Source organism: Ahaetulla prasina, chromosome 5 (assembly GCF_028640845.1).
Source record: "Ahaetulla prasina isolate Xishuangbanna chromosome 5, ASM2864084v1, whole genome shotgun sequence".
Lineage (NCBI taxonomy): Eukaryota > Metazoa > Chordata > Lepidosauria > Squamata > Colubridae > Ahaetulla > Ahaetulla prasina.
In genome coordinates, this window is record NC_080543.1 from 137,810,890 (window position 1) to 137,838,142 (window position 27,253).

The 27,253-nt window shown below is 44.5% G+C and overlaps 1 protein-coding gene across 3 annotated transcripts in view; it reads left to right on the forward strand.

Annotated features, from left to right (window-relative positions):
• FGFRL1 (fibroblast growth factor receptor like 1) overlaps positions 1 to 27,253 on the forward strand; it is a 179,970-nt gene that overhangs the window by 26,736 nt on the left and 125,981 nt on the right. The window lies entirely within an intron of this gene.

The following is a 27,253-nucleotide window of genomic DNA, read 5'->3' on the forward strand; positions in this document are numbered from 1 at the left end:
TTCATAGCGTGGGGATTAAAAAGTTAGCTGAAAGGAGTGAGTTTAGCGATACAGGCATTGTAAGGAACCCCATAATACAGGTAGACCTCGATTTACAAACGTTCGTTTAGTGACTGTTCAACGTTACAACAGCACTGAAAAAAAAAGACTTATGACCATTTTTCACACTTACGATTCTTGCAGCCACCCTGTGTTCACAAGATCAAAATTCAGGTGCTTGGTGACTGATTCATATTTATGACGGTTGCGATGGTCCCTTTTTGCCATCTTCTGACAAGCAAAGTCAACGGGGAAGCCAGATTCATTTAACAAGCATGTTCCTAATTTAATAACGGTAGCACTTGACAACGGTGGCAAGAAAAATGGGCCAAAATTCACTTAACGACCGTCTCACTTGGCCACAGAAATTTTGGGCTCCGTTGTGGTCGTATGTCGAGGAGTTATGCTGCCTTCTTGCTTTTTCCTCATCAAGGGAAACTTGTCCCCATACCTACTAATGGTAGTGAATATCAGGTTAACACATCCATCCTCCATGCTCAATCATGAGTGAAGTTAAGGTCCATGGAGTTGGGTCAGTGAGCTGAAGGAAGTGAACCAGCTGAGGTGGGTCTCTTAGTCACAGATCTGCAGCAGCCAAGAAGGAGGAATCTCAATGGTTTCCCCTTTCTAGAAGTAGTTAGTCTTCCAAATCAGAAGGTAATCAGATTCCTGAAGAAGTAGAGTTACTTACCAAAATTAAGCCGATTACTTATTTTAGTTTAATTCCGTTTCATTTTTAATTCGTCAGACGTTTCGTATCCCAAAGGTACTTTTTTCAAAAGGCAACGGACTTGTGGTTTTTTCTTTGAAGATATTTTGCTTCTCATCCAAGAAGCTTCTTCAGTGTGACAAGCAAAATGTCTTCAAGGAAAACCAGTTGCCTTTTGAAAAATGACCTGGATCAGGGGTCTCCAACCTTGGTCCCTTTAAGACTTGTGGACTTCAGCTCTCAGACTTCCTCAGCCGGCAAAGCTGGCTAAGGAACTCTGGGAGTTGAAGTCCGCAAGTCTTAAAGTGGCCAAGGTTGGAGACCTCTGACCTGGATGACTGAGAATCTCCATCATTTTGGTCTACCACTGTTTATTTTCACTCCTCACTCTGGGGAAATGTGTGTTTTAATTCTGAATTTATTCTGAAGCGGTTTGTTATGGCTATCGTTGAATAAACTGAACTGGAAATACCTGAATGCAATTCCAAGCCCCTCAATTCCGATTTAAACAAGCCATTTCTAAGATCTAAATCAACCAAGGCTCACTTGTGTAGCAAAGTCTAATGTGTACGAGAAGATCTCCCTTCCAATAGGCCTTCCCGCTTGTAGGGAGTTTGGCCATGAAATCGACAATTTGAGCATGTAATGTCTCTCCATTGTGCTTAATCTTTGAGGCAAAGTCGAGCGTGCAGAAATAGGCAGAAACTTGCTGTAGTTACAAAGCTACGATTACTTGACCCAGCTGTTGCACCTACCTCTTGTTTTTCCTGCTGCCCTTTTAGTAAGGAGCCTACAGCTGGCGTTGTGACTCGGCCTTCTGTGGGAACGTAAGTTCTAGTACCGCTTTATAAAATCTTGGCAAGACCACACTTGGAATATGCCATCCAGTTCTGGCCACCACAATATTAAAAAAAAGTTGTTGAGATTCTGGAAAGAGTGCTGTTGTGACCTAGGCTCAAGTAGTTATTACCAGACACCATCAGTCCTAAACAACCATATTTTATTAGAACAGCTGAGAATGAAGTAATTCTTAGTCCAAATTAAGTCCAAAACAAAGTCCTTCAGAAAAAGTCCTTCGGCCTCATCACAAACCTTTGTCTTCTTTGGCACCCTGCCAAAGGCTTTTCTTGGCAAGAACCCCACAAAGTTCAGAAACAGGAGACTCCGACAAGAAACAATTGTAGCAACGTTGCTTTCCTACAAAGAGCCCTAGAGCCGTTGCTGCTTTTTTAAGCCTTTTGGGAGGGGCCAGTCATCTCCTGGCCTTACCCCTGAGTCGTCCTTTTTGCTTTAGCTGCTCTTGCCTTCTGGCAGCTCTTTGCATGCATGCACTAGGAACAGGCTCCTCCTGTTCCTCTGACTCTCTGCTGTCTGCCTCTGGAGCAGTGGTGAAATCTACATTTTTTACTACCGGTTCTGTGGGTGTGGCTTGGTGGGCATGATGTGGCTTGGTGGGCGTGGCTTGGTGGGGGTGGCAGGGGAAGGATGCTGCAAAATCGTCATTCCCACCCCACTCTGGGGCCAGTCAGAGGTAGCATTTGCCAGTTCTCTGATCCACTCAAAATTTCCACTACCAGTTCTCCAGAACCTGTCAGAACCTACTAGATTTCACTCCTGCTCTGGAGGCTCTGGAGTTCGCGCATTGCTCCCAGATGGCCCTGTCTCCGATGCAGAGCCCTTGTCCGGGCCTTCCCCTGACTCCAGGACTGACCCATCGTCCTCCCCAGCCTCCTCACTGTCCGAATCTGCTGCCAACTCTGCAGGCTGCTGGCAGACCGCCACAAGTGCAGAGAAGAGCAACAAAAATGATTAGGGGGCTGGAGCTAAAACATGAAGAACGATTGCAAGAATTGGGTTATGTCTAGTCTAATAAAAAGAAGGACTAGGGATGACATGATAGCAGTGTTCCAATATTTGAGGGGTTGCCATAAAGAAGAGGGAGTCAACCTATTCTCCAAAGCACCTGAAGGCAGGACAAGAAGCAATGGAGGGGAACTAATCAAGGAGAGAAGCAATCTGGAATTAAGGAGGAATTTCCTGACTGTGAGAAGAACAATTAACCAGTGGAACAGCTTGCCACCAGAAGTTGTGGGGGCTCCAACACCTGAGGTTTTTAAGAAGGGACTGTACCAACCATTTGTCTAAAATGGTGTAGGGTGGGACTAGAAGACCTCCAAGGTCCCTTCCTTCTTCTCTTCTCTTCTCTTCTCTTCTCTTCTCTTCTCTTCTCTTCTCTTCTCTTCTCTTCTCTTCTCTTCTCTTCTCTTCTCTTCTCTCTTCTCTTCTCTTCTCTTCTCTTCTCTACTCTCTTCCCTTCCCTTCCCTTCCCTTCCCTTCCCTTCCCTTCCCTTCCCTTCTCTTCTCTTCCTTCTCCTCTCCTCTCCTCTCCTCTCCTCCCCTCCCCTCCCCTCCCCTCTCTAATCTCCTCTCCCCTTCCCTCCTCTCTCCTCTCCTCTCCTCTTCCTAATTCTAATTTCACTCCTCTCCTCTCCTCTCCTCTCCTCTCCTCTCCTCTCCTCTCCTCTCCTCTCCTCTCCTCTCCTCTACTCTCCTCTCCTCTCCTCTCCTCTCCTCTACCCTTTCTCCATAGGGCTAGGTTTCCAGATCTCTTATCATTCTGATAGTTCTAAACTGAACTTCCTATGTCTCCTCCATGTGTTTTTCAAAATGCAGAGCCTAGGCGTGGATGCAGTACTTCAATCATGTTCTATCTAACCAGTATTGAATAGGACGGAGCTCTCGTCTTCCAAAGAACAGGCCACAGGGCTTCTGAGCATGTACAGTAATTCAAGTTTCCCTGAGCCTTTGAAAGGTCTGCGTTAGTCACTGCCTTGTCACGTTCCACTGGTGTTCCTTTAGCGCTCTCTCAATCACTGACCCCGAACAGTATTATTTGCCCCCTGCTGAGATGGAGGATATTGGCGCTTGTCAGAGGAACAAGTCAGTCTGTGAAATTTAAGTCGGCTTTCAAGTCTACTAGGCGGGTTTTTTTTTTAAAAAAAATATTTATTAAGTTTCCAAAAGTTAAAATACACAATACAAAAAAAAAAAACATAATACACAAAAACGAGAAAATATAAAACAAAGACAAATGCATCAAAATTACATTACTCATAACAGCTTTTTGTCATGAGACTGAATTCTGAATAGAGGATAGAGATACCGATGTAGGAAAATCTACTAGGTGGTTTTAAATTCTGACTTGTTTGTCTTCTGTTAAGCAGCCCCCGTACCTTGGAAGGTGACTTAGATATTGTTGTGTCTTGCCCGCCCTCAGAGCAGCCGGGGCCTTCTTACCTGCTCCCGAACACTGAGGAATGTATGCCTCCCGGCCCAAGTCCTGGCTCCATGCCCACACAAACTGCAGAAGAAGGAGCATCTCCCTGCCCCAGCCCTGACTCCATGCCCAGGCAAACGGAGCAGCTAGACCCCTCCCCCTCCTCCACAGCAGGTGAGCCTGAGGAGGGTTTACTCCCAACAACAGCTGATTGGAGTGACCCTCGCATCAGAAGATTGGATAGGCGGAGGCAACAGAAGGAAGGGAGGGGCAGGCCTTAATGAGTGCTGAGTCATGGAGCCACACCCCATGGCCTATATAAAGGATCTACTTTCTGGCAGTCTCTGAGTCAGGCAAAAAGTCGAACTTATCTTGCTGAAGTCACTTCCTGGTCTCCTGCCTGCTCTGAGGACTTTGCTAGGACTTTGGGCAGAGCTGCAGAGGCAAGCCTGATTCGGATTTCCCTGACCCAGCTGTCAGCGTGTCGTGTCCCACTCCTCCGCTGACGACTGGGTCCGGGAAATCCGAATCAGGCGTGCCTCTGCAGCTCTGTCCAAAGTCCTCAGAGCAGGCAGGAGACCAGTAAGTGACTTCAGCAAGATAAGTTTGACTTTTTGCCTGACTCAGAGACTGCCAGAAAGTAGCTCCTTTATATAGGCCATGGGGTGTGGCACCATGACTCAGCACTCATTAAGGCCTGCCCCTCCCTTCCCTCTGTAGCCTCCGCCTCTCCAATCTTCTGATGCGAGGGTCACACCAATCAGCTGTTCTTGGGAGTAAACCCTCCTCAGGCTCACCTGCTGTGGAGGAGGGGGAGGGGTCTAGCTGTCTGCTTGCCTGGGCATGGAGTCAGGGCTGGGGCAGGGAGATTCTCCTTCTGCAGTTTGTGTGGGCATGGAGCCAGGACTGGGACCGGGAGGCATACATTCCTCAGTGTGCGGGAGCAGGTAAGAAGGCCCCGGCTGCTCTGAGGGCGGGCAAGACACAACACAGCGGAGGAGTGGGACACGACAGATATCTTCATGTATCTGATGGAGAGGCCTGGTTGTGCCATCCTCCTGAACCTCCGAACAAGAGTCCTTCATCCCTCTTTCTTTCCTAACAGCCTTCTCCACCTGCGTCTCGTTTTTCCACTTTGTTCCCATCCTTCAAAGTGAGAATCTTTGTGAGATCCGCTGTGAACAATTGGAACCAAACTCTGCCCGATCCTGAGCCTTTCAAGACTTTCCTTAAATCGGAAGAGGAGGCTAGTCCACTTGGTTTGGGGAGGGGAGGGGGTTTGTCCTTACGCTTTGGCGTCCTCTTTTCCTTCTCCAAGATAAGGAGGAGACTAGAACAGAAGAACAGAGTTGGAAGGGACCTTGGAGGTCTTCTAGTCCAACCCCCTGCTCAGGCAGGAAACCCTACATCACTTCAGACAAAGGGTTGTCCAATCTCTTCTTAAAAGTCAGGGGAAGTCTGTGCAAAGCGCACCCTCTCCTCCTCACAACCAGCTAGATGGGCCTCCTTTGTGTAGCCGTAGCCAAGGACCTGGGGGTGGGGTGGGGGTGGGGGTGGGAGACCTTGAAAGCCTCTGGGGAAGAGAATCAGAAGACCAGGGGGAAGCAGGAAAAGCCATTGGAAGGGAGAGTTGTAGTTCCTTGTCTTGTGGCTTCGCGAAGAGGGCGTGACGGAAGTAACGTTTCCTGGACAGGTTCAACCGAGGCTCCTGCAAAAGACCCAGCGGCTCTAAGCACCAACACGGCTGACTGTTCTTCTTCCTTCTCTCTGGACTTTCCTTCTTCCCATTGGTTGGATGCTTGGCCTGAATTCTCATGTGCTTCGATATCACTCGTTGGTAATATCCCTTCTCTCCCCTCTCCTTCGCCTTCTCCTTGCTTCTCTTCCCCCCTCTCTTGCCCCTCCCCTCCGCTTCCCTCTCCTTCCCCATTCTCTTGCCCTTCCCTCCACCTCCCTTTCCTTCCCCTCTCCTCCCTTCTCCTCTCCTCCCCTCTTATTGCCTTCTCTGTTGTATCTTGCCCGCCCTCAGAGCAGCCGGGGCCTTCTTACCTGCTCCCGAACACGGAGGAATGTATGCCTCCCGGCCCAAGTCCTGGCTCCATGCCCAGACAAACTGCAGAAGAAGGAGCACCTCCCGGCCCCAGCCCTGACTCCATGCCCAGGCAAACGGAGCAGCTAGACCCCTCCCCCTCCTCCACAGCATGTGAGCCTGAGGAGGGTTTATTACCAACAGCTGATTGGAGTGACCCTCGCATCAGAAGATTGGATAGGCGGAGGCAACAGAAGGAAGGGAGGGGCAGGCCTTAATGAGTGCTGAGTCATGGAGCCACACCCCATGGCCTATATAAAGGATCTGCTTTCTGGCAGTCTCTGAGTCAGGCAAAAGTCGAACTTATCTTGCTGAAGTCACTTACTGGTCTCCTGCCTGCTCTGAGGACTTTGCTAGGACTTTGGGCAGAGCTGCAGAGGCAAGCCTGATTTGGATTTCCCTGACCCGGCCGTCAGCGGAGGAGTGGGACACGACATTCTCCTCCTCCCCCTCCACTTAATCTCTCTCCTTCTCTCTCTCCGCCCTTCTCCCTTCCCCTCTCCCCTAGTCTCTCCTTTCCTCCCCATCTCTTCTCCTCTCCCTTCCGCTTCTCTCTCCTTCTCCTCTCCTCTCCTCTCTTCCCCTCTCCTCCCTTCTCCTCTCCTTCCCCTCTCTCTTGCCCCTCCCCTCTTCTTGCCTTCCCTTCCTCTCCCCTCCACTTAATCTCTCTCCTTCTCTCCACCTTCCCTCTTCCTCTCCCTTAGTCTCTCCTTTGCCCTCCTCCTCTCCTCTCTTCCCTCTCCTTCTCCTCTCCTCTTCCCTCTTCTCCTTCTCCCTCTTCTTCACTCTGCTTCCTCTCTCTCCCTCTCCTCCCTTCTCCTCTCCTTCCCCTCTCTGCCCCTCCCCTCTTCTTGCCTTCCTTCCTCTCCCTCCACTTAATCTCTCTCCTTCTCTCCACCTTCCCTCTTCCTCTCCTTAGTCTCTCCTTTGCCCTCCTCTCCTCTCCTCTCTTCCCTCTCCTTCCTCTCTCCTCTCCTCTCCTCTCTCTCTTCCCTCTCCTCCCTTCTCCTCTCCTTCCCCTCTCTCTTGCCCCTCCCCTCTTCTTGCCTTCCCTTCCTCTCCCTCCACTTAATCTCTCTCCTTCTCTCCACCTTTCCCTCTTCCTCTCCCTTAGTCTCTCCTTTGCCCTCCTCTCCTCTCCTCTCTTCCCTCTCCTTCTCCTCTCCTCTCTTCCCCTCTTCTCCCTTCTCCCTCTTCTTCACTCTGCTTCCCCTCTCCTCTCCTCCCCTCCCCACTTCTCCTCCTCTTCCCTCTACTTAATCTTTCCTCTCCTCTCTCCTTCCCCTCCTCCCCTAATCTCTCCTTCCCCCTCCTTTCCTCTCCTCTCTTCCCCTCTCCTTCCCTTCTCCTCTCCCCTCTGCTTCCCTCTCCTTCTCCTTTCCTCTCCTCCTCCCTTCTTCCTTGCCCTCTCTCCTTCTCCACTTCCCTCTCTCTTCTCCTTCTCCTTCCCCTCTCCTGAGTGAAAGAAGACAAGAGAATATTTTCACCAAGCTATATGGAAATGCTGTTACTATAGTGTTGTTTTGGCTATAAACTCCAGAGTTATTGTATTGGGAGCACTTAGGCATATCCAGTTGTAGCAAGTGACCAATCCCCCTCCCCTTTCTAAGTGATAGTAAATTGGTCGTCATCAGGAAAATTAATGCATAGCGTAAGGCTCTGTAGAAACCCTTTAAGTATGTGGTTTTCTCTAAGGATCAAGTAGACGGAATCTCACACAGGATCATCAAATTACATTCTCTGATTTTCAGTCTACAGATGGATCTACTCACTGGGAATTTACATGTCTAATCGAAAACACTTGCAGACTAGCTCAGAGGATATTTATCCAAAAGGAAAAACAAAATAATAATAGTGTAACAACTGAAGCTTGGTTCTCCCCCACCTTTCTATTATTGTTTTAATGTTTCTCACACGCTGCTTACGTTGCCTTGACTGTTTTACTTTGCTTTCTCTAGAATATCTAGCATGTATTTATTATAAGTGCTATGAAGCCTAACAGTGGGGCCAGCTAAAGATTTAAATTACAGGGTGTTTCCTCCCCCACATGTGGGCAGAGGTGGAGAAATTCCTTACTCAGATTTCATCAAGTAGCTCCGAGCGCTTAGTTGATAAGAGTCGTGGTGGCCCCAGTGGTCAGAATGCAGCATTGCAGGCTATCTCTGCGTTCCACTACCAACAGTTCGATCCTGACCGGCTCAAAGTTGACTCAGACTTCCATCCTTCCGAGGTGGGTAAAATGAGGACCCAGATTGTTGGGGGCAAGAGGCTGACTCTGTAAACCGCTTAGAGAGGGCTGTAAAAGCACTATGGAGTGGTACAGGTACTCCTCGGCTTACAACCGTTCATTTAGTGACTGTTCAAACTTAACAACAGCATTGAAAAAAAAAATACTTGTGACTGTTTTTCACAATTACGACTGTCGTAGTATTCCCCATGGTCACGTGATCAAAATTCAGGCATTTGAGAACTAACTCACCACACCACGGTTGTGGTGTCCTGGGGTCATGTAAATTCCCTGTTTTGCGACCTTGTGACAAGCCAAGTCATTGGGGAAAACCAGGTTCACTTAACAACCGGGTTACTAATTTAATAAGTGTGGTGATTCGGTTAGTGGTGGTAAGAAAGTGGCAAAATGGGGCAAAATGCACTTTTAGAATAGAATAGAATAGAATTTTTTATTGATTGGACACAGAAGGAATTTGTCTCCGGTGCATAAACTCTCAGTGTACATAAAGGAAAAGATACCTTCATCAAGAATCCTAAGGTACAACACTTAATGATAGTCATAGGCTGCAAATAAGCAATCAGGAAACAATATCAATATAAATCGTAAGGATACAAGCAACAAAGTTATAGTCATAAGTGGAAAGAGATTGGTGATGGGAACGATGAGACAATTAATAGTAGTGCAGATTCAGTAAATAGTTTGACAGTGTTGAGGGAATTATTTGCTTAGCAGAGTGATGGCCTTCGGGAAAAAACTGTTCTTGTGTCTAGTTGTTCTGTTGTGCAGTTCTCTATAGCGTCGTTTTGAGGGTAGGAGTTGAAACAGTTTATGTCCTGGATGCGAGGGATCTGCAAATATTTTCACGGCCCTCTTCTTGATTCGTGCAGTATACAGGTCCTCAATGGAAGGCAGGTTGGTAGCCATTATTTTTTCTGCAGTTTTAATGATCCTCTGAAGTCTGTGTCTTTCTTGTTGGGTTGCAGAACCAAACCAGACAGTTATAGAGGTGCGATAAATTTATTTATTCTAAAATGTATGGAATCCCAGCACCTGTGAAGTGATTTTTGTCATCAGAAACTCTTCTAAGCCACTTTGCATGAATGTCATTCATTCTGGAGATCGGGGTGGCTACCGCAGAGACAGGTGCCGGCAGTTGTCTCTCTCTCTCTCTCTCTCTCTTCCTCTCTCTTTCTCCCTCCCTCCCTCCCTCCCCTCTCTCTCTTTCTCTCTCTTTCTCTCTCCAGCTGCAGGCATGATAAATGATGTCTTTTAAGTGGTTTCCCAAGGACTGGACATTCACTCTCAGAAATTCTAGATGGCAAACTGATCTCCCCCGCCCTCCTTCTCTCCAGGGAATTAAGGAAATTGGATTCCCTGGGTGTTCCCCAGCTGGTAAATTTGGTGTGACTCAAGAAAAGGGAAATTGCAGAAACGGGCCCTACCTGGAAAGCTGAACACGTCGCTTGGATGTGAGCTTGACTAAAATCAATGAGATTTCCTTCCAAAGAAGTCTGGGTAAAATGGGAGCAAAGCTGGAAGCAGACCAAAAGAAATAAAAAATGGTTCTCAGTCTCCGAATCGGCAAGGGTAACAGAGAATGAGAGAATAACAGAGTTGGAAGGGACCTTGGAGGTCTTCTAGTCCAACCCCCTTCTCAAGCAGGAGACCCTGTACCATTCTAGATAAGTGGGTGTCCAATCTCAAAAACCTCCATTGTTGGAGCACTCACAACTTCTGGTGGCAAGCCGTTCCACTGGTTAATTGTTCTCACTGTCAGGAAATTCCTCCTTAGTTTTAGGTTGCTTCTCTCCTTGTTTAATTTCCATCCATTGGTTATTGTATTGTCCCGTCTCTTCTTGAAAACCTCCCGTGATGGAGCACGCACAACTTCTGGTGGCAAGCCGTTCCACTGGTTAATTGTTCTTCTCACTGTCAGGAAATTCCTCCTTAGTTCCAGGTTGCTTCTCTCCTTGATTAGTTTCCATCCGTTGCTTCTTTTCCTGCCTTCTGGTGCCTTGGAAAATAGCTTGACCCCCTTCCTCCTCTCTTTGGCAGCCCCTCAAATATTGGAAGACTGCTATCATGTCCTCTCTAATCCATCTGTTCATTAGACTAGACCTACCCTATTCCTGCAACCATTCTTCATATGTTTTAACTTCCAGTCCTCTAACCATCTCTGCACTCTTTCTAGAGACTCAACATCTTTTTTATATCGCGGCGACCAAAACTGGGTGCAATATTCGAAGCGTTATCCAAGAAAAACCATCGCTGACTTTGCTTCCAGATTCGATGAAATGAAATGGGATTAAAAAAATCACTGCGGTTCCACTGCTTTGCTAGATAGGCTTTGCGTCCTTCGAATGTGTTTCTCCTGTTCTGACCCACCCTGGTTTCGTCTTTGGTGGGCTTCTCTTTGGTTGCCCACAACCCCTCTGTAATCTTGTGGTCCTTCTCTAATGCTAGACCTCGCAAACTACTTTCCGTAATTACAAAGTGCGCAAGGCAGAAACACCAGCTTAGAAAAATTCTGCATTTATAGCTCAGCTCATCTAAAACGACCAAGGTTCCTTCAGCTGGTTAAGTAAGGATGGCGGTGAGGGGATGAGAAGACAACACTAGGAAATTCAGAACAGATGCATGGTGCATTTTGATCCTTCAAGCTGTAGGATTTCAAAACATCCCCCTTGTAGATTTTAAAGTTCTTTTTAGTCCTTCAATTGCCCAGATCCTATGCAAGTCCATCACTCTCTGGGCCTGTATTTCTTGTACCCAGGAAACGGTCAACATTGAAGGCAATACTAAAATCTGAATCAAAGTATTATACAATCTTACAACCATTTGTTTACCCGTTCAAAGTTACAATAGCATTGAAAAAAGTGATTGACATATTATTTTTGTATCGTGGTGACCAGAACTGGACACTGTCTTCCAAGTGTGGTCTTGTGCAGGACCAAAGATGATGGACTGTCTATTCTGAGATGCATTTTATTCAGAACACTCCTCTGTATTGTACACTTCAGTTGTGATGTGGGGCCGCTAGAAGCTCCACCAAGAAGCTGTCTTGGAAAGAGATTTTATTTACTGTATTTATTAGATTTTTATCCCACGTGTGTCACTTTACAAGTAACTCAGGATGGCAAATGTGTCTAATATTCCTTCCTCCTCCTATTTTCCCAGCAACAACAATCCTGTGAGGTGGGTTGGATTGAAAGGGAGAGACTAGTTAAGAGTTACACAGATGTCTTTCATGCCTAAGGTGGGACTAGAACTCACCATCACCTGGTGATTGGCCCAAAGTCACCCAGCTAGCTTTCTTGCTTAAGGTGGAACTAGAATTCACCATCTCCTGGTGATTGGCTAGAAGTCACCAACTGGCTTTTATGCCTAAGGCGGGACTAGAACTCACCATCTCCTGGTGATTGGCCCAACGTCACCCAGCTGGCTTTCATGCTTATGGTGGGACTAGAACTCACCATCTCCTGGTGATTGGCTAGAAGTCACCAACTGGCTTTCAAGCCTAAAACGGGACTACAACTCACCATCTCCTGGTGATTGGCCCTGGTGAAAGTCACCCAGCCAGCTTTCATGGCAGAACTAGAACTCACAGTCTCCTGGTTTCTAAGACCAACCCTTTAACCACTACATCAGACCATCTCTCCTGTGCCGGACTAATTAAAAATATCAGAAGGCCCCCCCTTTCTCAAAGCAGATAACAAGAGTTGGTTCTATTCTTCCATCTAGATCCAGGCTTTTTAATCTGGAATTTTTAATGCTCCAAAGTTGGATCATTTAAATCAAGAAACAAAAAACAAAACAAAACCCAGAGAGAGAAACTCATTTGTGGATCTCAGGAAGGTAGCCAAGTTTGAGGCAATTTCATTTGGTGATGACAAAGCAGCTTTCAAGAAACTTAACTCTCCTTTTTCAGAGATAATTCCAAATCGCTCGGTTTGGTTTTAGGGGCCACTCTTGCTACTCCCTCCCCCTCCTCGAGTTAGCAAGATAAACACTTATTTGATTGAAGGTGAAAATCCTGGCGGGGGAAGAAGTAGAGGCTGCGGAGGCCCTTTTTGGCCAGCTTCCTAATCCCTGCCCAGTGTCTTGAAGTTGCCTGTGTAGAAGAATGAATGAAGCCATTCACTCTTCTCGCCTGGCCCTCCTCGGAGATCACCAAGTAGTTGTAGTACAACGGGTCACAGAGAAATATCATTTACACCAGGGTGGGGAATTTGTCACCAGCCAGATACTGTTGGCCTCCCATCTCCCAAAATTCTTCATCATTAGCCATGCTCCTTGGAATTTTTTTTTTTTTGACATCTCAGCAACATCTGGAAAGCCTGAGTTGGTTCTTCACTCCTGTGTGGCCCATGTCTTTAGAAGCACAAAAGACAGTCCTCGAATTATGACCACAATTGAGCCCAACATTTCTGCTGCTAAGCGAGACAGCTGTTAGGTGAATTTTGCCCCGTTTTTAACAGCCTTTCTTTCCATCGTTGTTCTAGTGAATCTGGTTTCCTCATTGGCTTGTCTTGTCAGAAGGCTGCAAAAGGTTTAAATGAGTTCCCAGCTGCATTTTGCAAGCTTTTTCCATTAGATATTTTAGAACAGGGGTCTCCAACCTTGACAACTTTAAGACTTGTGGACTTCAACTCCCAGAGTCCCTCAGCCAGCAAAGCTGGCTGAGGAACTCTGGGAGTTGAAGTCCACAAGTCTTAAAGTTGTCAAGATTGGAGACCCCTGTTTTAGAAGGAACATCTGAATTTGCACTCCGTACTGCCTCTACCTTGAACCCATGTTTCAGGAAATTGCAGGAATCGGACATGTCTAGTTTAATGAAAAGGAAGGCTAGGGGGTGACATGATAGCATCTTTCAGTATTTGAGGGCTTGCCACAAAGAGGAGGGGGGTCAACTTATTTTCCGAAGCACCTGCAGGCAGGACAAGAAAGAATGGATGGAAACGAATCAAGGAGAGAAGCAACCTGGAATGGAGGAGAGAAACTTCCTAACAGTGAGGAACAATTAACCTGTGGAACTGCCTGCCACCAGACATTGTGGGTGCTCCATCACTGGAGGTTTTTAAGAAGAGACTGGACAGCTATTTGACTGGGATGGTATAGAATAGAATAGAATAGAATAGAATAGAATAGAATAGAATAGAATAGAATAGAATAGAATAGAATAGAATTTTATTGGCCAAGTTTGATTGGACACACAAGGAATTTGGGCAGGGATGGGGAACTTTTCAGCACCGAGTGGCCAAACTGGGACACACGTGCATTTGTGTCCATGCGCAGAGAGCCAGAAACCTCAAGACCAGCTGGTTGGAGCATGCAGGCCTGGGTTTTTTGGCCATTTTTCAGGACATTTTTTGGGCTGTTTTCAGGCTGTTTTCAGGCAGTTTCCCGGCCTTTTTTGGGCTGTTTTTCAGCTGTTTTTGGCCCCAAAAGGACTGAAAATGGCTCGAAAAACAACCTGTGTTTTTTTTTTGGCTGTTTTTCGGGCCATTTTTTGGTCCTTTCTGGAGCCATTTTCAAGCTGTTTTTTGGGGCATTATCACACCATTTTTCAGAAACCAGAAGAGCAGCTGGCGACGGCACGCGTGCCCACGGAGAGGGCTCTACAGGCCACCTCTGGCACGGATGCCATAGCTTCGCCATCACGGGTATAGGGTCTCCTGCTTGAGCAGGGGGTTGGACTAGACGATCTCTGAGGTCCCTTCCAATTCTGTTATTCTGTCATTTTGTTAAGAGAAGTCTGTAGAGATTCTCTATCCTCCAGGCCGGGGTTCTCCAAGCTTGGTCCCTTTAAGACTTGTGGACTTCAACTCCCAGAGTTCCTCAGCCAGCTTTGCTGGGAGTTGAAGTCCACAAGTCTTAAAGGGACCAAGGTTGGAGACCCCTGCTTCAAGCCATGGTTGCCCCAAAGGTCATTTTTCAGGAGGCCGCTGGGCTTCCTTGTTTTTTTCTTTTGAAGACGTTTCGCTTCTCATCCAAGAAGCTTCTTCAGCTCCTGACAGGATGGTGGGGAAGGGAAGGATTTGTTAAGAGAAGTAACTTTAAACAAGAGTCAGAATACTGCAAAGATGCTGCTTGAAGCTTTCTGGATTTTCCAGAGGCTTTGACAAGTTAAACAGAGGCCGTGATTAAACTCTGACTGGGGCCTGTGTGAGGAACATCAATCTTGGGAGACCGTAAAAAAATGTTAAATCAACACAAAGGTCAGCTGACTAATGAGAAGAGAATCTAGGCATGTGGGCCGTTGCTGCTGCTGCTGCTGCTACCACCACGTCAGAACCAAGAGGGAGAGATTTCCACAACGGAGCTACTATTCTAACAGGGAAGGCCTGGAAAAATTACAGGGGACAGCAAGACCCATCATCCTGAGCAGAAAAATCAGCACCGAGCATTTAGATTCGCCCACCCAGCTACGTCTTCTTCCCTTAAAGTGAAGAGCAGCTTTAGCATCCTACTGTTCAGCTAGCCCAGTGGTTCTCAACCTTTATAGTGCTGCGACCCCTTTAATACAATTCCCCACGATGTGGCGACCCAACTGTAAAATTATTTTCGTTTTGAATTTATCGCGCCTGAAGCCGTCTTGGCTAGCGATCTGAACTGCTTGCGATTGCCTTGAGGACGGAGGCATTAAAGCGGAGACTCCTCCCCTGTTAAGTTTATGGCCCCTGAAGCCAGATGAGGCTAGCGATTGGGAGTGATTGCAGCTGGCTTGAGAGGGAGACATCAGAGCAAAGATTTCTCTCTTTTATAATTCATCATCACGCCTGAAGCCGAATTCGGCTAGCGATTTGAAGAGCCTGCAGCTGGCTTGTGGAGTCAACCATTGGAGCGCGATTCTTCGACTCGCAAGTATACTTCCCATATTTCCAATGGTCTTAGGCGACCCCTGGAAAATCGTAATTTGACCCCCAACGGGGTCCCGACCCACAGGTTGAGAACCGCTGAGCTAGACAGATTTGCGGCAGTTCGTTTAGTGACTTTCGTTGGAAGTTACAACAGCCAAAAAAAAAAAAAAGTGATTTATGAGCGTTTGTTCACATTTAGGATGGTTGCAGCCTCCCCCGGTCACATGATCAAAACTCAGACGCTTGGCAACTGGCACGGACTTACGACGGTTGCAGTGTCCCGGGGGTGATGTGATCCCCTTTTGTGACCTTCTGACAAGCAAAGGCCAAAGGGGAAGCCAGAAGCACTTAATAACCGTGTCACTAACTTAGAATTGCAGTGATTCCCTTAACATCTATGGGAAATTCCTGGTCTCAATTGTGGTCTTAAGTCAAGGACTGTCCATATAGCATATTCAGCAACCTAGGGAGCTAGTTGAAGAAGGGAAGTTTATAGGAATTGATGGTGAAATTCAAGATGTAAGAAATGCTTCTTCTTCTTCTTCTTCTTCTTCTTCTTCTTCTTCTTCTTCTTCTTCTTCTTCTTCTTCTTCTTCTTCTTCTTCTTCTTCTTCTTCTTCTTCTTCTTCTCCTCCTCCTCCTCCTCCTCCATATTCATCTCATTTCTTCTTCTTCTCATTCTTCTCCTCCTCCTCCTCCTTCCCCTCCACCTCCTTCTCTGGCTCTTTCTCCTCCTTCTCCTCCATATCCTTCTTCATATTCTTCTTCTTCTCCTCATTTTGTCTTCTTCTTCTTATCAACTCCTTCTCCTCCTCTCCCTGCTCCCCTCCCTCTTCATTGTTTTACTTCTCTGCCTGCTTTTTCCTGCTTCATCTCTGCTCTTTAGGATCCCTTTAATGTTCGCATAAAATTCCATTGGGAACAGCACATTGTTCATCTTTATTGTGGCTGGGTCAGCCAAGTAAAAATTAAACCATAGTTTATGAGCCTGGCTTGTTTGCTCACCAGAGTGAGGACATAAGAGGGAATTCTGCTTAGTTTAAAAGTCAAAGTGGTTCTTAATAGGTTTAGTTTGGTTCCTTCCGAAATGAGACTGTGTGTTGTCCAGGCTTCTTCTGGATGCTGTCATTATCCAGAAATTGTTCCTGTGAAAATTGCTGCTGGGAAGTTGCGTGCCTTTCATATGTGAATTTCTCCCTGGGGAAAGCCAGAGTTCATTGTATGTATATCTGGAATGTTAAGCAACAAAAATAGGCTTTCTAAAGTCAATTATCTTACTTTGCTTAGTGTGATTGCATAGGAAGCTGTTAGCCGCTCTGATGCGTATCTATGGCTTGTTGACTGCCACATGCTGTTTTTGATCCAGGCTTATCATCATCAGTCCCTGGTTTAATGTGATGTCATAAATTCGTAGCCCAAACTCTTTTGATAGTTAGCAACTCTGTTTAGTTCATCTGGGTTAACCAAAAGTGAGTTTGCACCAGTGATGAAATCCAATTTTTTTTTTTACTACCGGTTCTGTGGGTGTGGCTTGGTGGGCGTGGTGTGGCTTGGTGGGCGTGGTTTGTGGGTGTGGCAGGGGAAGAATACTGCAAAATCTCCATTCCCACCCTACCTCAGGGGAAGGATATTGCAAAAATCCCCATTCCCACCCCACTCTGGGGCCAGCCAATGGTGGTATTTGCCGGTTCTCCAAACTGCTCAAAATGTTTGCTACCAGTTCTCCAGAACCTGTCAGAACCTGCTGGATTTCACCCCTGGTTTGCACTCGTGTCTGGCTGGAAGAGCCTGCAAAAAAATTGAATATTCTACCACTTTTAAATGTCAGTGGTCAAAATTCTCTGCCTAGTTGTTCTCTTTTTCTCCCCTTCTCTCAGGTGGGAAGAATTAGGGCCACATGGTTAAGATCCAGTTAAAGCTGATTTATTGCCCATGCCTACACACACTTTAGATAAGAATGAATGGAATTCAACTTAGGGGTTCGACTTGGACCATTTGTGGGAACGTAATGATTCCAAGCTAATTCCTGTCTTGACTCTGACCCCAGGTTCTGCCTGTCCTTCTCTTACATTCGAGAATTTCCCCTTTTAAATCTCAGCTACAAAAATAGACATTAATGATAGATTTTTAAAATTATTGTCGAAGGGTAGGGAGAAAATTACTCTACTGGTTGGTCACTGAAACTCTCCCTAGCAAAAGTTCAAAAACCTGTGAGCATTTGGTTAAGTGATTTTACAACTAGATATAGAATGGTTAGATAAGCATCCCTGATTACGAAGGCAGAATATTGTTAGTTAGAACTTGGCAGAACAATATTAGTTAGGAGGAAAAACAAGTCCAATACATTTAAAGCCGAAGGAAGAACAGGTAGGGATAAGTTTGAAAGGAAAAAAAAAATCAGCGAACTATGCACAGCTTAAAAGATAACATTACCCAGCGCTCCAGTTCATTGTTGAATAATAGGTATACAAAAACGTTAATTGGGTTTGCATTCTGAGAGTCACTTATTACTGTACATTTTAATTTTAGGAAGAAATCAATCATTAGTTCATATCCTTTTGGCACCATCTCCCATCATTGTTCCAAACAGAAACTAGCTTCTTTGTAAAATATTTAAATGCTTAATGAAAGTGAGAAAAACTGCCATTGGCTCTTATCCCAGGCATTGTGAGTAACTTGTAGAAATGAGTACAAATGTAGAAGGTTTTTTCCCCCCATTAACAGTATTTCCAGGAAACAGATTGTTAAAAAAAGAATTGATGGGAAAATTAACCACTTTTGTTAGTTCAGATAAATTTAACACTGAGATCAGCGAATGCCTAGAAAACCACAGTCTTAACAGCAGAAAATCTTTAGATAGGATACAGGATGTATTTAAATTGGTTGTTGGAGTTATTGAGGCCATGTTTAAAGACTGAAAAGGAAAAAGCAGATTATGAATCATTGCTCTAAAATCTTAGCAATTACATGTGGATGATACAGCTTAATTTTAAGAGGAAGAAATAAAGCTGCAAACCAATAACATGTTGGAAGCTCGGCTTAAAAAAAAAATTCAAAATAGGGCACAGTTGAAAGAAAGCTTCCTTAGAAAATTAGTAAAGAATGACTGTTTTAATTGAAAGCTCATGAGGTATTTGTAATGCTTTCTTCTAGATAGGCGGCATAGAATCTCACTTTAAGGATATAATCCTGTGTAGTGTTTATATCTGAAGAAAACCCAAATTTTATTTCAGTAAGAGAAGTTAAACTTGGGGGAAATGATGGTTCTGTCTGTAGTTTATTTACAACCAAGAGCTATTTACATTTATCCCGGAAAGTTTAAGCCTATGGCTACACATAGAACTACAGGAAAGTGTAAATAAACCATGTTTGTGGCTGAGACAGACATATGGGGTTGGTTGTTCCAGACCAGAATAGCTCCTGACTTGCACTGAAAGTCTCCAAGGTCAAACAGTCTCCAAATAACAGTACATGTGAGAAGAAGACAATCACAGCTGGAGCAAAACTAGAGGTTCCAAGGACAGAACTGACAGTAATAATAGAAATAATGAATGATATTTCTTTTGCTTTCTGTCTCTTTCAATTTATCATTGCATCTTCCTGCTTACTCACCAGTTGGAGGTAAGTTGAGCAGGAGTGACACTAATCCTCACCCACATGTCCCATCTCAACAGTTTGAGGTGTTGTGCTATTCTGGAAAATAAGAGGCATATAAGAGTTACGTCTCAGTAAATTTCTCAACTTGTCCTGAACTTGGTAACATGTGTAGGTAACATGCAAAGCAGAAGAGAAGATGGAAATCTTATCTCTCAATTTAATTCTCCTGTTAATTTAATGGACTGATCCATTAAAATCTAGTCTCAGTTCTTGGAGATGATTCCATGACTACGTATAGTTCACTGTTGATAGCACAGAAGTGTCCTTTTTTTGCCTGTGTCTTCTCAAGGAAGGGGGCTTTATTATTTATTTATTTTTACACCTCAGATTTGGAGACTGCCCGTTTCCCTCCCAGTGTGGCTGTTTGTGACATTCCCTTTAAGCCTATAAGTCATTGGTTGCATTTTGTAGATGTTTCTTATCTAAGTATTATTCAGGCCCATAGTCAACGATGTGATACTACTTAGTTGGGGCGAGGAAGGGAAGCATGACCCAAGAATTACAAAAGAACACAGCTAAGGTCTTCTTGACCGTAACCCTGGATGGATGTTCACCTGCTTACAAATACAGCAAAGGTGGACGCAGAAGAACTAAGCTGATGAGATAAGCTTTCTGATCAGGAATGTGTTCAGGGGAATAACGAGCATTAATTTTTTTTTGTAGAGCTTTGTGGTTCAGGTTGCACGCTCTAGGACAGGGGTCTCCAACCTTGGTCCCTTTAAGACTTGTGGACTTCAACTCCCAGAGTCCCTCAGCCAGCAAAGCTGGCTGAGGAACTCTGGGAGTTGAAGTCCACAAGTCTTAAAGGGACCAAGGTTGGAGACCGCCACTCTAGGATGTTGAGCTGGATGCTCTATGATATCGGGAGGCGGAGCTTGTGTGTATTCCCACACTCTCAGTCATATTCCACAGAACTCTTGATGAGGGCTCTGATGGAGCTATCCAAGGTCCTGTAACTCGAGTCTAACCCTGCAGTCTCTTTTCTTGAACAAACCACCCTTCTTCCTCATTCTTACATAAATCTTCTGTTTAGAGAGGTCTCATGACAATGGAGTTAAAATACTGCCTTCTTCTGTAGCAGAAGGACCAGGAAACCCTGTATCAGTTCAGACAAATGGCTGTCCAGTCTGTTCTTAAAAGCCTCCAGTGATGGAAGCTGGACCCACAACTTCTGAAGGCAAGCTGTTCCACTGCTTGATTGTCCTCATTGTCAGGGAATTTCTCCTTGCTTCTTGGTTGGATCTCTCTGATTACTTTCCATCCATTGCTTCTTGTCTTCCCTTGTTTGCTTTGGAGAATAGGTTGATCCCCTCTTCTTTGACCTTCTCCAGGTAGAGTTTCATTGCTGAACCAAAACCATTGCTTTTTCTACAAGCATCCTGCTATGTATCCATCAGCCCAGGATGCTAGGTTTGGGGAATGGAAGCCATCCCTGTGCATCACTACAAATTTTTACATTACAGGACGTTAAGTCAGCCATTCGTGGACCCTGTTTTTTGTTTCTCTGCTGAATGTCTTGGAAAAAAATGTACACAAGTTACACTTTGGGGAAGATTTAGAAAAACACAGGGCCGCCTTAATCATCAGAGCTGTCGGAAAGAGCCACTGGCCACTGTGTGCAGCATTGTGTGTGTAATTCCTGGATCGCTGGAATTCTTGAGGCCTTCTCAACCTCTGCTTAATCTCTTCTGCCTCTGAAGGTTTCCACGAATTCTCAGCCCTCGTGCCCCTCTTGCGCCTGATAAACTGTGTCATTGCTTGGATTCCAGCGAGTCTGCTTTGTGCATAGTTTAGCTATCGACAGAAATATAGCAAGATAATAGGCACGGTTTGGAGTCCCTATCAGGGCAATTTAGATGCCGGGGATACACAGCAGGCTCGGTTGGAAGGCGAGGAAATTTAAACATATCTACTGTTGTTTGCAAAAGATAAACGGAGCATCTTTGCAATGGCTGCGCTGAGGACCTTGTTAATATTTAAAACAGCCTGAATGCTGACGGGTCTCCCAAGGCCCTAAAGTAGGTGGCCTTTTGCAAATTACAAAAACATGTTTAGAAAACATTTTAAGGCCGGGGTCTCCAACCTTGGCAACTTTAAGACTTGTGGACTTCAAAGCAAAGCTGGCTGAGGAATTCTGGGAGTTGAAGTCCACAAGTCTTAAAGTTGCCAAGGTCAGAGACCCCTGGTTTAAGGAACACGGTGCAGGGAGGTTAAGATGATAAGAACCATTGCCTCGTTCTGAAACAGATGTAGCACCATGAAGGTTGCATTAGGAGCTGGTTTGATTTTATTACTATTGTACCTTGCTGATTATTTTACTAATAATCACCAATAAGGCACAATATCTATCATCTGATTGAACCAAAGGGGGGAGGGAGAGAGAGAGAGGGAGGGAGGGAAGAAAAGGGAGAGAGAGGGAGGGAGAGACAGGGAGAGAGAGAGGGAGGGAGGGAGAGGGAGGGAGGGAGGAGGGACAGGGAGAGGGGGAGGGGGAGGGAGAGAGAGGGAGGGAGGGAGAGAGAGGGAGGGAAGGAAAGGGAGAGAGAGGGAGGGACAGGGTGAGAGAGGGAGGGAGAGAGGGAGGGAGGGAGAGGGAGGGAGAAAGAGAGAGAGAGAGGGAGGGAGGGAGAGGGAGGGAGAGGGGAGGGGGGAATGAGAGAGAGAATGAGAGAATTTTAAAAGGATTCTCCAAAGCAGATACAGTGCCCTCAGCCTAAGTGTATTAAAACATATGAAAGCTACAGTACTGGGGATCTCAATTTATTTACACGAATACTTCCTAAAATTTCTCCCCCTCCCCAATGCAATATCTAAGCATTTTAGAAATATTTCCAGCACACAAATCTTTTTAAAGGTCCAAGTGTAAACCTATCACTGTTCTTTAAAAACGTGTAAGCGTTGATATATTTTTTTAGCGTTTTACCCTTTTAGAGCTGATGTAGGGACCCCTGGTTTATTCTCCTGAGGGCAAAGAGGTTATTCTCAGCCTGGTCTCCAACAATGAAGAAACGCTACCGGTTCTCATTTGGGAACTCTTCTTTCCTCCTTTTATTCTATACCTAAAAACCAAAACAAAAAAAACCCCTTAGAAAACTTTATAAACAAAAGAACTGTGTGTCTAGTTGCCAGGTTGTTACACAAGGCTGGGATCAGTGTGGAGCCCTGTTTTATCAATCGAAACGTGTGGGGAGGCGGGGGGGCGGGGGGGCGGAGAAGAGCATTTTAGAGCTTCTCTTGTGGTTAGACACTTGTACTGGAATCTATTCAAGTAACAGCACAGCCTAGGAATGGGAACAGAAAACTCTTTAGAATTGTGGGTGGTTTCTACACACACACACAGGGAGATGTCTTTCTCATGATGCTCCCCCTCATGTGATGTTGTGACTGTGGGTGTGTTAAACCAGAAGAGAAGACAAGGAGTGCCCTTCGCACAATCTCTTTCATTGCAATCTCTTGTTCTGATTCTTCCTCTCCCGCCTATGAAGGCTGTGTGGTTTGCTAGGAATATTTACCAGACAATTATACCAAAGACATAAAATACTTAATCTTACATATCATAACGGCCGCAAGGATTTCATACACACAAAATTGGAAAAAAAGGAAATACACCAACAGAGGAAGAACTGATCAAGAAAATCTTAAGTTTGTGCCGAGATGGACAAATTATCAAAAGAAATTAAAGAAAAGGAAGATATTATGTAATATGGGATAAGTGGTACAAGTGGCTGGAGACTTGAAAAAAATGAATAGTGATGAAAGGGGAGGAACAATAAGTGCAAAGTGTCTGTAAGATGGTGCATAAAATGTATAAATTTAATATTGTGAGTGATAGGAATTATAGAGTAATAAGGGATACTGGGACAAGAAGGATATAAATATTATAAGGAGAATAATAATTGTAAATATTAGATCACTGCTATGAAACAGTTGTAAAAAGGGAATGATGTGTTTTGTGTTTGTTATGTTGTGTTGTGTTATAAATAAAAAACTTATTTAAAAATGTTGTTTAGCTCAACAAAGCACATTCGCATATTCCTTTCTGGTTGTGTCGCTCAAGTTTTTCTCTATTTAAAATTCCCTCAGTTCTTCTGCTAATCCAGTACCACTGGAAAGCCAGCGAGGATAAAGAAACAAAAATGTAAAATGTTGGGTTCTCTTCTCTTTTTTTTAAAAAAAAAAATATTAAACAGGTTTTTTTTGAAAAAAACAAAAAAAGAGAGAAATTTTTACAAATTTTCTTCCATTGGTGCATTATTATTTTTCCAATTTTGTTCCTATATTATTCTTGCCACTGTTATAACATGTATAATTAAATATTGTATATTTTTGTCCTATGTCCCTGGAAGTATTTCTAACAAAAATATTTCTGGCTTCATCTCTATGCACTGTCTGGTTATCTCTTCTAAATATATTCTAATTTTACTCCGATATTGTTTTGCCTTGGGGCACATCCACCACATGTGGTTGTATGTTCCCTGGTTTTGTTTATCATTTCCAGCATGATGGGGTATTGGGGAACATTTTAGCCAGTCTCGCTGGTGGAAGGCGCCACCTATAAAACATTTTATACATATTTTCCTTGTAGGCTACAGAACTTCCCTTGTTTCTCTTCTGTTAGCTAAGCTTTCCTCATTTCGGGAAAGCAGTTAGCTTTGAAATGATGTAGATTGTGAGGAAAAAATAGAGATTGGAAAAAGCAGATTTTTTCCCTCATCTGGCATTGTGTGATTATTGTGTTCCACCAACACTGACAGGGCAAAACCATTAGAATATAAAATGACAGCAAACTCTACTGCCTACTAGAATGGATGCCGTTACCTGGTTTGGTAATGTCCGCAAGGAAGCAAACCAGATATCCCCAAGCTCCCCTCCTCTTCTCCTTCTCCATCTTCTTCTCCTTGCAGACCCTACTTCCTTCTAGCACTGAGTATGTTCCCTAGGATGGTAGTGAAACGTCTACAAGAAAACAACCAAGATCAGAGAGCCTGGATGCAAATTGTTATTGTGTAAACAGAAAGTGTGAAATGCTGGACAGGCTCAGATGTGCAGTTGGAACGGAAGTGGTCCAAGACAGGTATTTCCACAGCTTTAGAACAATGTTTGTCAACGTTGGGGTAGGATAGGGCCGCGGTGTGGCTCAGGCTATAAGAAGCCTGTTATTAAACACAGCTGCCTGCAATTACTGCAGGTTCAAGTCCCACCAGGCCCAAGGTTGACTCAGCTTTCCATCCTTTATAAGGTAGGTAAAATGAGGACCCAGATTGTTGGGGGGGCAATAAGTTGACTTTGTATATAAATATACAAATAGAATGAGACTATTGCCTTACATAATGTAAGCCGCCTTGAGTCTTCGGAGAAGGGCGGGATATAAATGTAAATAAATTAAAAAAAATAGTTGGGGATAAGGTTTGGTTTCGCAAGCATGGCAACTGCACATCTGGAATGGATGCTTTACCCAGAAATCTGTGCAGCATTTCCGATTCAGAAAGCAGAATTGCAATTCCTGAAGACAGAAATCTCTACAGCTGCCGCCGTTTGATTTTGGGGAAAGGCTTGGCAGAAAATGCAGCAGGCTTCCCCAAGTATCTTTCTGCCTTTGAGTGAAAAACGTTGCCTTCTTGACAGATGTGGCTTTATTTTTCTCATCCTAGTAAGCCATCGCTTTGTCCTTCCAGCCTATGCAATTGTTGGTGCCTGCGTATGCGCGCTTACCAGCCTAGATTTTCAAGTATCATCCTGCACAGGAAGGTTCAAAATCGCTTTTGGGTTTATTGAAAGGTCTGAAGAAAGAAAGAAAGAAAAAGAATAATACAAAGTCACGGAGGCCTCGTGCAATTTTAAAAATAAGAATCCACATCAAAAGCACCAAGAAAAAGCAAGAGCAGAAGGAATCTAGCCGTCTGGGTTTTTTGCCTTTGATTTTGGCTATTCCCAGATAAGATTTAAGTCTAGGTAGTTCTCGCCCTACAACTGTCGTTTAGCAACCTCATTACACAGAGGTGTCGCTCGTTAAAATAAGTCCTTGACTTACGACAGTTCATTTAGTGAAGTTAGAAAAAGTAACTTACGACCATTTTTCACACTTCTGTCCGTTGCAGCGTCCCCTTGGTCATGCAATGAAAATTCAGATGTTTAGCAACTGACTCATATTTATTTATTTATTTATTTATTTATTTATTTATTTAATCATATTTATATACCGCCCTATCTCCCGAAGGACTCGGGGCGATTAACAGGCACTTAAAAAACATATAAATACATAAATACAACATAAAAACAATTAAAAAACTTATTCTAAAAGCCCGATAGTTAAAATTATGATTAAAAATATAAAACTAAAACCCAATTTAAAACCCAATTTAAATAAATAAATAAATAAATAAAATGGAGCAAAATTCATATGTCTCGCTTAGTAACTGAGCTTTTGGCTGAGATCTCAGGAAAAAAGAGCAAACTGTTTTTATACAGGTTTATCTAACAACAACGAATTTCTGCAAACCCAAAATTGATCGTTCTGCGTAAAAATGCCAATTGCTAAATATTTTATTGCTATATTTCTTTTGGATTTTTTGAAAAAAGGTTTTTGTAGATTTTGAAAAATGGCTTGCCACTTTCTTCCTGGGGCTGACGGACAGTGGCTGGCCAAATATCCCCTAGCTGGCTTTGTGCCAAGAACACAAACTAGAATTCACAGTTGCCTAGTTTCTAGCTTGACGCCTTAATCATCACACCAAGCTATGTCTCATTAAAATATAGTTTTTTTCTCCTGTGTTTCATATGCTAAGTCACTTTTCCTACATTTCTTGCCTTTATTTAATAAAACAGAAAAAAATAAAAAGCAATAATGCAAAACACAAAGAAAACAACACATTATTAGATAGCCATGGTGGCGCAGTGGTTAGAGTGCAGCACTGCAGGCTACTTCCGCTGATTGCCGGCTGCCTTGCAATTTGGCAGTTCAAATCTCACCAGGCTCAAGGTTGACTCAGCCTTCCGTCCTTCCGAGGTGGGTAAAATGAGGACCCAAATTGTTGGGGGCAACATACTGACTCTGTAAACCGCTTAGAGAGGGCTGGAAAGCACTGGAAAGCGGTCTATAAGTCTTAAGTGTTATTCCTTCCTTTCTTCCTCTCTCCCTCCCTCCCTCCCTCCCTTCCTTCTCCTTCCTGGTGGCCCAGTGAGTATTATTCTGTGCACAACCAGTAGTTCGATTCTGACCGGTTCAAAGTTGATTCAGCCTTCCATCCTTCCGAGGTTGGTAAACCAGATTGTTGGGGGGAGATGGACTGACTCTGAAAACTGCTTAGAGAAAGCTGTAAAGCATTGTAAAGTGGTATATAAGTCTAATATTGCTATTTAAGGGCTTCTCATGCAGAATTGGAAGTTGCAACTTTTCATACGTTGGAAGAACTGCCATTACTAAGACAACATTCCATAAAGGAAAAAAAAGGGAGGAACAGCTTGGAAGAAAAGGTTAAAAGATGCGTAGGAAATAGTCCCTTTGTGAGTGTGGGAGTTTGGGGAGGGGGATTATGGAATACCCGGCTAATATTTCTTTCCCTGTTCTGGATCTTTTGGTTTCATTGTTCAAATGGAGGCATTGATAAGGCTGCTTTCTATGAACGGAGAGAAGCCCTATTTAGCATTGCAAATCAGGAAAGAGCCTTCTTCTGCAGATACTGGAGGTTATCAGTTCTTGGCTTCCCTGGAGACAGCGAATTTCGGGGCCCTGATCGGTTTTCTCCAGATGGACCCGACCGATGACAAAAAGACCTTTCTTTAGTCGTCTCCTGATTATTTTAAAAACCTAGTTCTCCAGGAAAGGCCAGGCCTCTGTGCTGTACGGGAGTCCTATCAGGTGACGCTAATGTTCAGCCGAGGTATAAGGGCCCCGTCTCTGAGCGAGAGAGACGCACTTTGAAGAACCGAATTTTTGCACAATAGCAAATGCAAAATGGGCTCCTCCGGTTACTTTTCGGTAAAGCATAGCCCCCACTCTTTATCAGGAGGCTGGAGGTTTTTATGGGTTCGGGTGGCAACTGCGGAGAATACGAAATGCATTGTCTTTTCAAAGGGGCAGGAAAGCGGCAAAGGAGAGCTTAGATTTCGTTGGGTCACGTTAAGGCTGCCCGTTTCTCTTCCTTTCCGTGAAAAGATTTAGAATAACTTTATTGTCGCTTTGAAGGTACACCAGTCGGCATACATTAAAACGAAATTTTGTTGCAAACAGCTCTCAAAGGGTCACCACCTTCAGTAGACACTACAAAAACAGGACAAAATAAATAAACACAAAATTAGGTACATAGAATAGAATAACAGAGTTGGAAGGGACCTTGGAGGTCTTCTAGTCCAACCCACTGTCCAGGCAGGAAACCCTACACCACTTCAGACA